The following is a 10,125-nucleotide window of genomic DNA, read 5'->3' as shown; positions in this document are numbered from 1 at the left end:
GGAATGAGGAATCACTACAAGCGTTTTTTTACCAGGGGTTGTCGGAGCAACTCAAGGACGAGCTGATCTCTTATCCAGAGCCTAGTGACCTAGACAGCTTGGTCACTTTATCTATTCGGGTAGATAATAGAGTCCGAGAGAGAAGGAGGCAGAAGCAGTGGGGCCCATCCAATCAATCAGCAACTCGGTTACCATTCGGTTCAGGAAGTGAACCAGAACGTATTGATCGTTATTCCCCACACGGGATTAGTGGAGGAGTCTTGCCACCAGATCCTGAACCAATGCAAGTGGGGAGACACGGGCTAACTAAGGAGGAGCGCCAAAGTAGACGTGAGACCAACAGCTGTCTCTACTGTGGTAGCTCAGGACATTACATCTCCGCTTGTCCACAGCGCTCGTTAAACTGCCCGGCTCGCTAGTTTTGGGAGGAATTTTAGCGAGCCAGTTTCAACCTCTCAAGAATCCTGTCAGACCCCGTTTTCCTGCGACCCTTATGAATAAGGATCAGAGCTTAGAGATGAACGCTTTTATCGATTCAGGTGCCGATGGCAGCTTTATTGATGCCAACTTGGTGGAACAGCTGGGGCTTTCCAAGGAGCAATTGCCAGAAGCCATTGAAGCAACCACTCTGAACGGCAGTAGTCTGGCACGGTCCTTCAGTGGTCCCACGCCAGCAAGATAGCTTGTCACCCTGGTGTTGCTCGGACTATGGCGTTACTGCGCAGACGATTTTGGTGGCCTGCCATGGGAGAAGATACCCGGAGGTTTGTTGCCGCTTGTCCTGTTTGTGCGCAGAATAAGAGTACCAATCGGGCCAGCTCTGGGCTTCTTCACCCCTTACCTATTCCCCGGCGACCTTGGTCGCATCTGGCCCTGGATTTTGTCACTGGGTTGCCCTCTTCTGTTGGTAACACGGTTATTCTGACCATTGTGGATAGATTCAGCAAGTTTGCCCACTTTGTTCCCCTCTCCAAGCTGCCTTCTGCCACTGAGACGTCCGAGATCCTGGTTAGGGAGGTGTTCAGGGTCCACGGGTTGCCCTGTGACATTGTTTCTGACCGTGGTCCTCAGTTTACCTCTGCTGTCTGGAAGTCCTTCTGTTTGGCCATTGGAGCTACAGTCAGTCTCACATCTGGATTTCACCCCCAATCTAATGGTCAGGCGGAGAGAGCCAACCAGAAGATGGAGTCCACATGTCTTGTTTCCTCTGATCCCACCTCTTGGTCCTCTCAATTACCCTGGGTCGAGTATGCTCATAATACTCTCCCTTCATCTGCCACTGGGATGTCTCCCTTCCAGTGCCTGTACGGTTACCAACCTCCCTTGTTTCCCTCTCAGGAGCGGGATCTCTCGGTTCCTTCTGTCCAGACCCACATTCGTCGTTGCCACCGCACCTGGCATCGGGCCAGGAAGGCCCTCCTTAATGTTTCTGACCGGTATCAGATCCAGGCGAATCGTCGCCGTATTCCTGCCCCCGCTTATACCATTGGAGATAAGGTTTGGTTGGCTACACGGGATCTTCCTCTACGGACTGAGTCGAGGAAACTGTCACCGAAGTTCATTGGTCCGTTTGTAGTGGAGAAGATCATTAATCCTGTTGTGGTCCGACTCAAGTTGCCTGCTACACTAAGAGTAATCCCACCTTTCATGTCTCCTGCCTCAAGCCGGTTCTCCTCAGTCCTCTGTTGCCCCCTCCTCCTCGTCCTCCTCCTCCTCGGATGATCGGAGGTGGTCCTGTCTACACGGTGCGCCGCATCATGGACTCCAGACGGCGGGTCGAGGGTTCCAGTATTTAGTGGATTGGGAAGGATATGGTCCTGAGGAGAGGAGTTGGATTCCTCGGCGTCAGATCCTTGACGATGACCTGCTTCGTGACTTTTACCGCCTCCACCCTGGCGCTTAGGGTAGTCCGCCCGGTGGCGTTCGTCGGAGGGGACCTGACAACCATTCCCTGCCGGATCGTTAGCCATGTATAGTATCAGCCTCAAGTTGGATAGAATTTGTTTTGTTGTTTTGTACGTCTTGCTTGCCTTAAACTTACCTCCGTTTGTTCTGTCTTCAGTTACTCACCCGGATCATTTACCCCATTCCCGCCTGGTCGTCGGAGGATTCCGCTTCCCCATTGGATCCACCTATTTACTCCCATCAACTCACCACCGCTGCCCGCTACGCCACCTGGATATATCTACCCATTCACATTCACTTGTAAATAAATACTCACCTTCTTCCTACTCCCCTTGTCCTGGTCTGCTTCTGGGTTCAATTTTGAAGAAACGTGACATCTATAATGACATTATTACTCTGGGGCTGTAGTCCTCTTCAGAGCCCTGTGACATGCCTCTATAATGACATTATTACTCTGGGGCTGTAGTCCTCTACAGAGCCCTGTGACATGCCTCTATAATGACATTGTTACTCTGGGGCTGTAGTCCTCTTCAGAGCCCTGTGACATGCCTCTATAATGATGTTATTACTCTGGGGCTGTAGTCCTCTTCAGAGCCCTGTTACATGCCTCTATAATGACATTATTACTCTGGGACTGTAGTCCTCTTCAGAGCATTCAGAGTACACTACTGTACTCACTAAAAGCTATCTCTCCCACTCTGGTTAGATATCCTACTGTACTCACTAAAAGCTATCTCTCCCACTCTGGTTAGATATCCTACTGTACTCACTAAAAGGTATCTCTTCCACTCTGGTTAGATATCCTACTGTACTCACTAAAATCTATCTCTCCCACTCTGGTTAGATATCCTACTGTACTCACTAAAAGCTATCTCTTCCACTCTGGTTAGATATCCTACTGTACTCACTAAAAGCTATCTCTCCCACTCTGGTTAGATATCCTACTGTACTCACTAAAAGCTATCTCATCCACTCTGGTTAGATATCCTACTGTACTCACTAAAAGCTATCTCTCCCACTCTGGTTAGATATCCTACTGTACTCACTAAAAGCTATCTCTTCCACTCTGGTTAGATATCCTACTGTACTCACTAAAAGCTATCTCTTCCACTCTGGTTAGATATCCTACTGTACTCACTAACAGCTATCTCTTCCACTCTATAGGAATGTACAGTATGACAGAGCTACACTGTGTGGTTGAAAACACAGCAGAAGTCTTGTGATTTCTCTTCCTCCCCCTCACCTCTGTAATCCAACCCAACCAGGAAGCTCAGACATCTCCAGTCTCCTCCCCCCTGGCTTTCCCTGTGGCAATGTCATATTTGTGCACCCCCCCCTGCTCTCTATGGAGCCCATAGTCAGCTTGATAAATGCTGGGACTCCTGTGGGATTATACACTGGACTGTCTGCTGTCTGTATGGGACCTTCACCTACTTCACCCTTGACCTGTTCAGAAGACCTGTGGATGCCTTGACCTTTGACATAGAGAGATATTCTCTCACACATTGGGTTTGTACCCTGATCTTCTTCATTTTTTGTCTGCAGAATACCACCCTGCATCCCATACCCCCCCCCCCCCCCATACCCCTCACATACCATCATGGCCACCTAATCATCCACAGCTTCCAATTGGCACATTTCACTTCCCTGTAATTATTCCGCAGGTCGTTGCTGTAATCGAGAATGTGTTCAGTCAATGTACCCGGTAAAATAAGGGTAAAATCAAATAAAGCTTAGACCTCAAGCAGCAGAATTCTTCAGGGGTCGGGCGAGGTGACCACCGGGGAATACCTGACCTTTAGCTGGAGGATGATGCTTATCTGTGACTAGAACTGATAAGGCTGGAGTCTCCATCAGACACCATGATATTGGTGGTTAACCAGACATATCAGGCTTACTCTGTGGTCTACTGTAGTCAGAGCATTGATAGCCTGGGCAAGCTGCTGAAAGCTGGCCTCAGTTAGAGACAGTTATCTGTTCTGCATGTGTCAGATCTAAGAACTTATAGAATAGAGAATATGGAGGCATTCTAGAATAGAACAATACAATGAATTATTCTAATGCAGTGATGCTCTTTATTTAAAAACAGAAACAGAACCATATACAGGCTACACTCAAGCAGCACCATTATCAAAACAACAAGCAACTACATTTTGTTAAACAACTAGCAACACATTTAGATAAAGAACAAGCAAAATATTTAGTAAAACAACTGGAAACACATTTAGTTAAAGAAATAGCAACTACATTTCTATACAGAACTCTTTGATCGATGCTGAACTTTAAATCACTGCGTTGTGGTCATTAATAACAGGTTCATGGTCATTGGTCATTAATGTGTTGTCATTAATAACTGCTTCATGGTCATTGGACATTAATGTGTTGTCATTAATAACTGGTTCATGGTCATTGGTCATTAATGTGTTGTCATTAATAACTGGTTCATGGTCATTGGTCATGTATTGTCATTAATAACAGGTTCATGGTCATTGGTCATTAATGTGTTGTCATTAATAACTGCTTCATGGTCATTGGACATTAATGTGTTGTCATTAATAACTGGTTCATGGTCATTGGTCATTAATGTGTTGTCATTAATAACTGGTTCATGGTCATTGGTCATGTATTGTCATTAATAACAGGTTCATGGTCATTGGTCAATAATGTGTTGTCATAATAACTGGTTCATGGTCATTGGTCAATAATGTATAGTCATTAATAACTGGTTCATGGTCATTGGTCAATAATGTGTTGTCATTAATAACTGGTTCATGGTCATTGATCATGTATTGTCATTAATAACAGGTTCATGGTCATTGGTCAATAATGTGTTGTCATTAATAACTGGTTCATGGTCATTGGTCAGTATTGTCATTAATAACAGGTTCATGGTCATTGGTCAATAATGTGTTGTCATTAATAACTGGTTCATGGTCATTGGTCATTAATGTATTGTCATTAATAACTAGTTCATCATCTTTGGTCATTAATCTATAGTCATTAATAACTGGTTCATCATCTTTGGTCATGTATTGTCATTAATAACTGGTTCATCATCTTGGTCATTAATGTATAGTCATTAATAACTGGTTCATCATCTTTGGTCATGTATTGTCATTAATAACTGGTTCATCATCTTTGGTCATGTATTGTCATTAATAACTGGTTCATCATCTTTGGTCATTAATGTATAGTCATTAATAACTGGTTCATCATCTTTGGTCATGTATTGTCATTAATAACTGGTTCATCATCTTTGGTCATGTATTGTCATTAATAACTGGTTCATCATCTTTGGTCATGTATTGTCATTAATAACTGGTTCATCATCTTTGGTCATGTATTGTCATTAATACTGGTTCATCATCTTTGGTCATTAATGTATAGTCATTAATAACTGGTTCATCATCTTTGGTCATGTATTGTCATTAATAACTGGTTCATCATCTTTGGTCATGTATTGTCATTAATAACTGGTTCATCATCTTTGGTCATGTATTGTCATTAATAACTGGTTCATCATCTTTGGTCATGTATTGTCATTAATAACTGGTTCATCATCTTTGGTCATGTATTGTCATTAATAACTGGTTCATCATCTTTGGTCATATATTGTTATTCACAGCAGCGTAAAGTAGTTGTTCTCTGAAGTAAAACAGAAACAGATCCCTTTTTCAGTTCCTCTTAGCAACACATTTACAAACAAAGACATGGGTTAGCGATTAGGTGTTGAAAAATACAAATAGAATCTGTTTCAAACTTGGGGAAGTTTTTCTAAGAAGTTGAAACAGGATTATTTCAGAAGAATCATAAAAAGTACACTGCAGGTAGAATTATTAAAAGGACTTCACCAGAATTGTCAAAACAAATCCCAAATAGTGGTTGACATTTGTACAGACTAATGTAAATGACAAATGCCATACCTCAACATATGAGTCAACATTACATCTGCACTAGCACAATGTCCCACATTAACCTCTGATGACACATTTCAGTCCAGAATGTCTTACAGTACATCAACCTCTGACATCACGTTTCAGACAGAGGTTTCAGTTTAGCCCACAGTCTGTCCCAGAATGCCTGGTGCTGATTAGGGTCCTGGGGCCAGTCCAGATAAGTTCTGGTTTTCAGCAGGCGAGCCAGCCTGTGGTGGGCAGACAGCCGGCGAGGGGGGATCTTCTCCAGGAAGACCAGGAGGAGGATGTCCCTTTGCTCCACCTGCAGCCTGTAGGTGGCCAGCTTCATCTCCAGAGAGCACCAGTTACTGCGTAGGTAGTGGCGGCTGACTAGGCAGAGGGTGTGGCGGCTCCGGTAGAGGCTGTCTGTGATGTTCTCCACAATGTCCTTCCCCAGCTGGAAGTCCCTGCTGTGCAGACAGAGGCGCAGGAAAGGAGGACCCCTCTGCCTCAGATTAGGTAGCAGCTCCTCCACCACCCAGCGCTCATCCTTCCCGCTATAGGAGACAAACACATCGTAGTGGTAGCGCCCCCCTGGTGTTGGATCGCATGTCCTCCGACAGCCAGCCAAGGGTGAGGTTATGGACGAAACACCACCAGCATGAAGAACAGGACTCCCAGGCCAGTCGCAACAAAGAGCACAAAGCCAACCTCTGTTGTTGCAGTTGGCTTCTGTGTACTTGACATAATTAGGTGTGTCTATTCCATTGTCCGACAAGCATATCAAGTCCTCCAAAGCGTACATAACGGGATGTGTATACGGAGGTAAGCATGATCACTTCAACCTGCCTTGTACCCCTTTGCCCATGTAATGAGCCAAGCATTGTCACAACTGCAAAACATCTGTAAATTATTAAACGTTCAAATGCTTAAGGCTAGAGAGAGGTTCAGTAAAGCTATAGAATACATTATAAATGTTCTCTATATGCAAATACAACGTTTTTCAAAGATTTTAAGTCTTTAGTTAAACTCCCCTCTAAAGAAATAAATCCTGCAGTTGTCAAGTTCCAGAACCTCCAGTTTGGTCAAGTTGTGAAAAATGATGTCGGCAGAACGCTGTTGTTAAAAGATCCACCTGTCGTAAGAGTCAGTTTCCTCAGGTGAATCAGCTGATTAATTGATGATAAATCAACCCTTTTAGCTGAAAGCTTCGATCTGTAGTCAAATGTCTCCACAGACGTGAAGAGTACTTTCCCATGAATTCAGATCCACAAAGGAATTCTTCAGCATCAGCATGAAGATGGGTTACAGACTGAAAGTAAAGGTCTGTCACAGTCCTGAAATGACACCATCTGGCCTTTGAGCTGAGACTCAGATTCTGTTTAGATGTGATTGTTACTGCGATAGTCAACTGCATTGGCCTCATAGCTGAACTAATGTACAGATGAGTCAGCTGACTCAGAATTCCACCAAATATAAGTGTCAGATTCAGCTTGATCACAGGTTCTGTTAGTGGATTGTGCACTTGCCCGAGAAACACTTGTCTAAGAGACATGAGGTGTGTGAAGACATCGCCTCAATGTTGTGAATAAGTGGATTGTTCCTGAGGTCTAACCATGTCAAACTATGTTAAACCATCAAATGTGTTTGCATTTATCTGTGTTATGTTAGTACTTGTAATGTCTAAGGACTCCAGATTTGTCAATCCCAGGAAAGCAAAGTCTTCAATGTTTTGAAATTAATTCTGTGTCAAGTCCAGATACTGCAGCTTAACAAGACAGATAAATTGTTTAGCAAAAGCATTTGTATATTGATTAACAAGTTAGTTTTGTTAACCATGTGATGGTTGTTTTTGGAAGGAGCAAATCTCAGGGTTTTTATCTCTCAGGAAATCTATGTCTAATTCGTTAAGTTTTTGAGACTGGAAATAAAATGCCAATCCAAATGAGTAGTAGGATGGAAAGACAAGGTACACTTAAATACATATATTCTAGCCCAGTGCACAACTCAACACTGGACATAGAGAGGCTGCTTGTATTGAAATTGTTTACATATATTTTCTTGATTGAAAGCAAAAACACTACATTACAGATTCTTTCAATATCAATGACACTGATCCCAGAGCATCTGAAGTCCTGGATTTGTTTAATCCCAGACAGGGGAAGGTCCAGTAGGACTTCCTGGCTGAAAGCCCTGTTAACCATTGTGAGGTTCTGGAGCCAAGCCAGTGAACCTTCTTCTATATGTGTTACTTCACCAAATGAGAAGTCAACCCTCGCTAGATTGTAAAACAGGTGTCATGCTTTCGTTGGTAGTAAATGGAGCAGTTGATGGTTTATCGATTGTATCTGGTGCTTCTATTTTTAGCTCTATAAGTGCCTTTATATTCATTCTTCTGCATCGTATCTCTGACAAATCATCTACACAGGGTTCACTACTGATTAGACTTTGTAACTGAGGGATGCCATGGAAAACATCTGGGGCCATTGCTGTTAACCTGTAACCCTGTATGGTCAAATCACATAACTAACTAGATATATGAATGTATGGGGCCCAATATGACAATCACAGCACCCAGAGCCTGTTCCCCATTTATCTATCAAGTACATATGTTGTCGATTTGGGAAGGTGGCTGTTCCCAGTTGGAAGGATTTGAGTAAAACAACCAATAATGTACAGAGACTCCCGATCCTGAAACTGAGAGATAAAAGCCCAGAGACATGGATCTTATTTTCACCATGTGCATAGATATGCAGATGGGTATCTGCATATTCGGGGGAAGTCCAAGTAGCTCTCACGATGGCTTGTTGACATCATGACAGGCAGCAGTTGTAACGTTCTGCATGATGAGGTAGTTGGCTGCAGGTCCAGGTGGGAAAGTGTCCCAAGTCTTCACTACTGTCATAAATCTGGCATTTAGGATGCATCCATCCACTAGAACTCTGAATCCACAGGAACAGGACGGCAGGGTGGGAAAACATAGATCTCATCTCTTCCAACGTCAGTCAAATCTACTGAGATAATTGTCAGAATAGTTTGGTTCCGGTGGATCCCTGTAGGACGTTGGTTTGATACAGTACACCTTATGAACGCTGTAAACAGTATGGAGTCTCTCGTCTTCTTGTTGTTTGTCAGATGGGTTCCTCCTTGGTAACTAACAGCAGTTCATACCTTTTGGTTGTTCCAATGTTCCTCCCTTTCACCCTGCAGTTGAATTGTATCTCAAGGTAACAGGAGTAAATATTTAATGGTTAGTTTGGTTCCAAAAGTAAAGAAACAATAAAATGTCCCACAGACAATGAAGAACTGAATGCAGAGCTGCAACGTGTTCTCTGACCGCCACAGTTGATGTCTGAATGTGTCTGAGGAGCAGAATCCTGTTTGTACAGCACAGTCACACTGTATGTTAAACAGCTTGTGAAAGTCTATTTTGACCTGTTTTACATCTCTCTCTTTCAGTTCCTGAAAACAAAAATACTGTCTATAAAAATGACAATTGACATGAAGGACCTGTTGGGACGGGATAGATTTCAGAAGACTGATTAGACTCAAATGTCTGTAGATTGTAATGAAATATTAATTGGATTGGATGTCAATCAAGACCTCAGAAAAAAACTGTGGTCCTCCACAAGTCTGGTTCATCCTTGGGAGCAATTCCCAAACACCTGAAGGTGCCATGTTCATCTATACAAACAATAGTACTGTCACAATCGTCGTCAAGGAAATGACCGGACCAAGTGTGCAGTGTGGTGAGTGTAAATGTTTCTTTATTTTAAAGAATGTCGCCAACAAAACAGTAAACAACAAAACGACCGTGAAGCTCCGTAAGGCAATACATGCATTCAACGAAGACAACAACCCACAAACGAGAAAAGGAAAAAAGGCTGCCTAAGTATGATTCCCACTCAGACACAACGATAGACAGCTGTCCCTGATTGAGAATCATACCTGGTCAAAAACAAAGACCCAGAAAGCATAGACTTTCCCACCCGAGTCACACCCTGACCAGACAAACAGAGAATAAAAGCATCTCTACGGTGAGGGCTTGACAGCCCCCCCCCAAAGTTGCGGACTCCTGCCGCAAACCTGACACTATAGGGGAGGGTCCGGGTGGGCATCTATCTTGGTGGCGGCTCCGGTGCAGGACGCAGACCCCACTCCACCTCTGGCTCCCCCACTTTTGTGGCGCATCTGGTGCGGGGACCCTCGTCGCCGACCCCGGACTGGGGACCCTCTCCGCAGTCCCCGGACTGAGGACCTCGCCGCAGGCCCCGGACTGGGGACCCTTCCGCAGGCCCCGGACTGAGGACCCTCGCCGCAGGCC

General features: G+C 44.1%; 2 pseudogenes; both read right to left on the bottom strand.

The window, feature by feature from the left end:
- Positions 1–5,386: 5,386 nt before the first annotated feature.
- Positions 5,387–6,548, bottom strand: LOC116359869 (toll-like receptor 13; annotated as a pseudogene).
- Positions 6,549–7,632: 1,084 nt separating this feature from the next.
- LOC116359868 (uncharacterized) lies at positions 7,633–8,873 on the bottom strand (annotated as a pseudogene).
- Between the last annotated feature and the right edge of the window lie 1,252 nt (positions 8,874–10,125).

This window comes from Oncorhynchus kisutch, unplaced genomic scaffold (assembly GCF_002021735.2).
Source record: "Oncorhynchus kisutch isolate 150728-3 unplaced genomic scaffold, Okis_V2 Okis06b-Okis10b_hom, whole genome shotgun sequence".
Classification (NCBI taxonomy): domain Eukaryota; kingdom Metazoa; phylum Chordata; class Actinopteri; order Salmoniformes; family Salmonidae; genus Oncorhynchus; species Oncorhynchus kisutch.
Note: the sequence above shows the minus strand (reverse complement) of the source record. Positions and strands in the feature narration are given on the sequence as shown.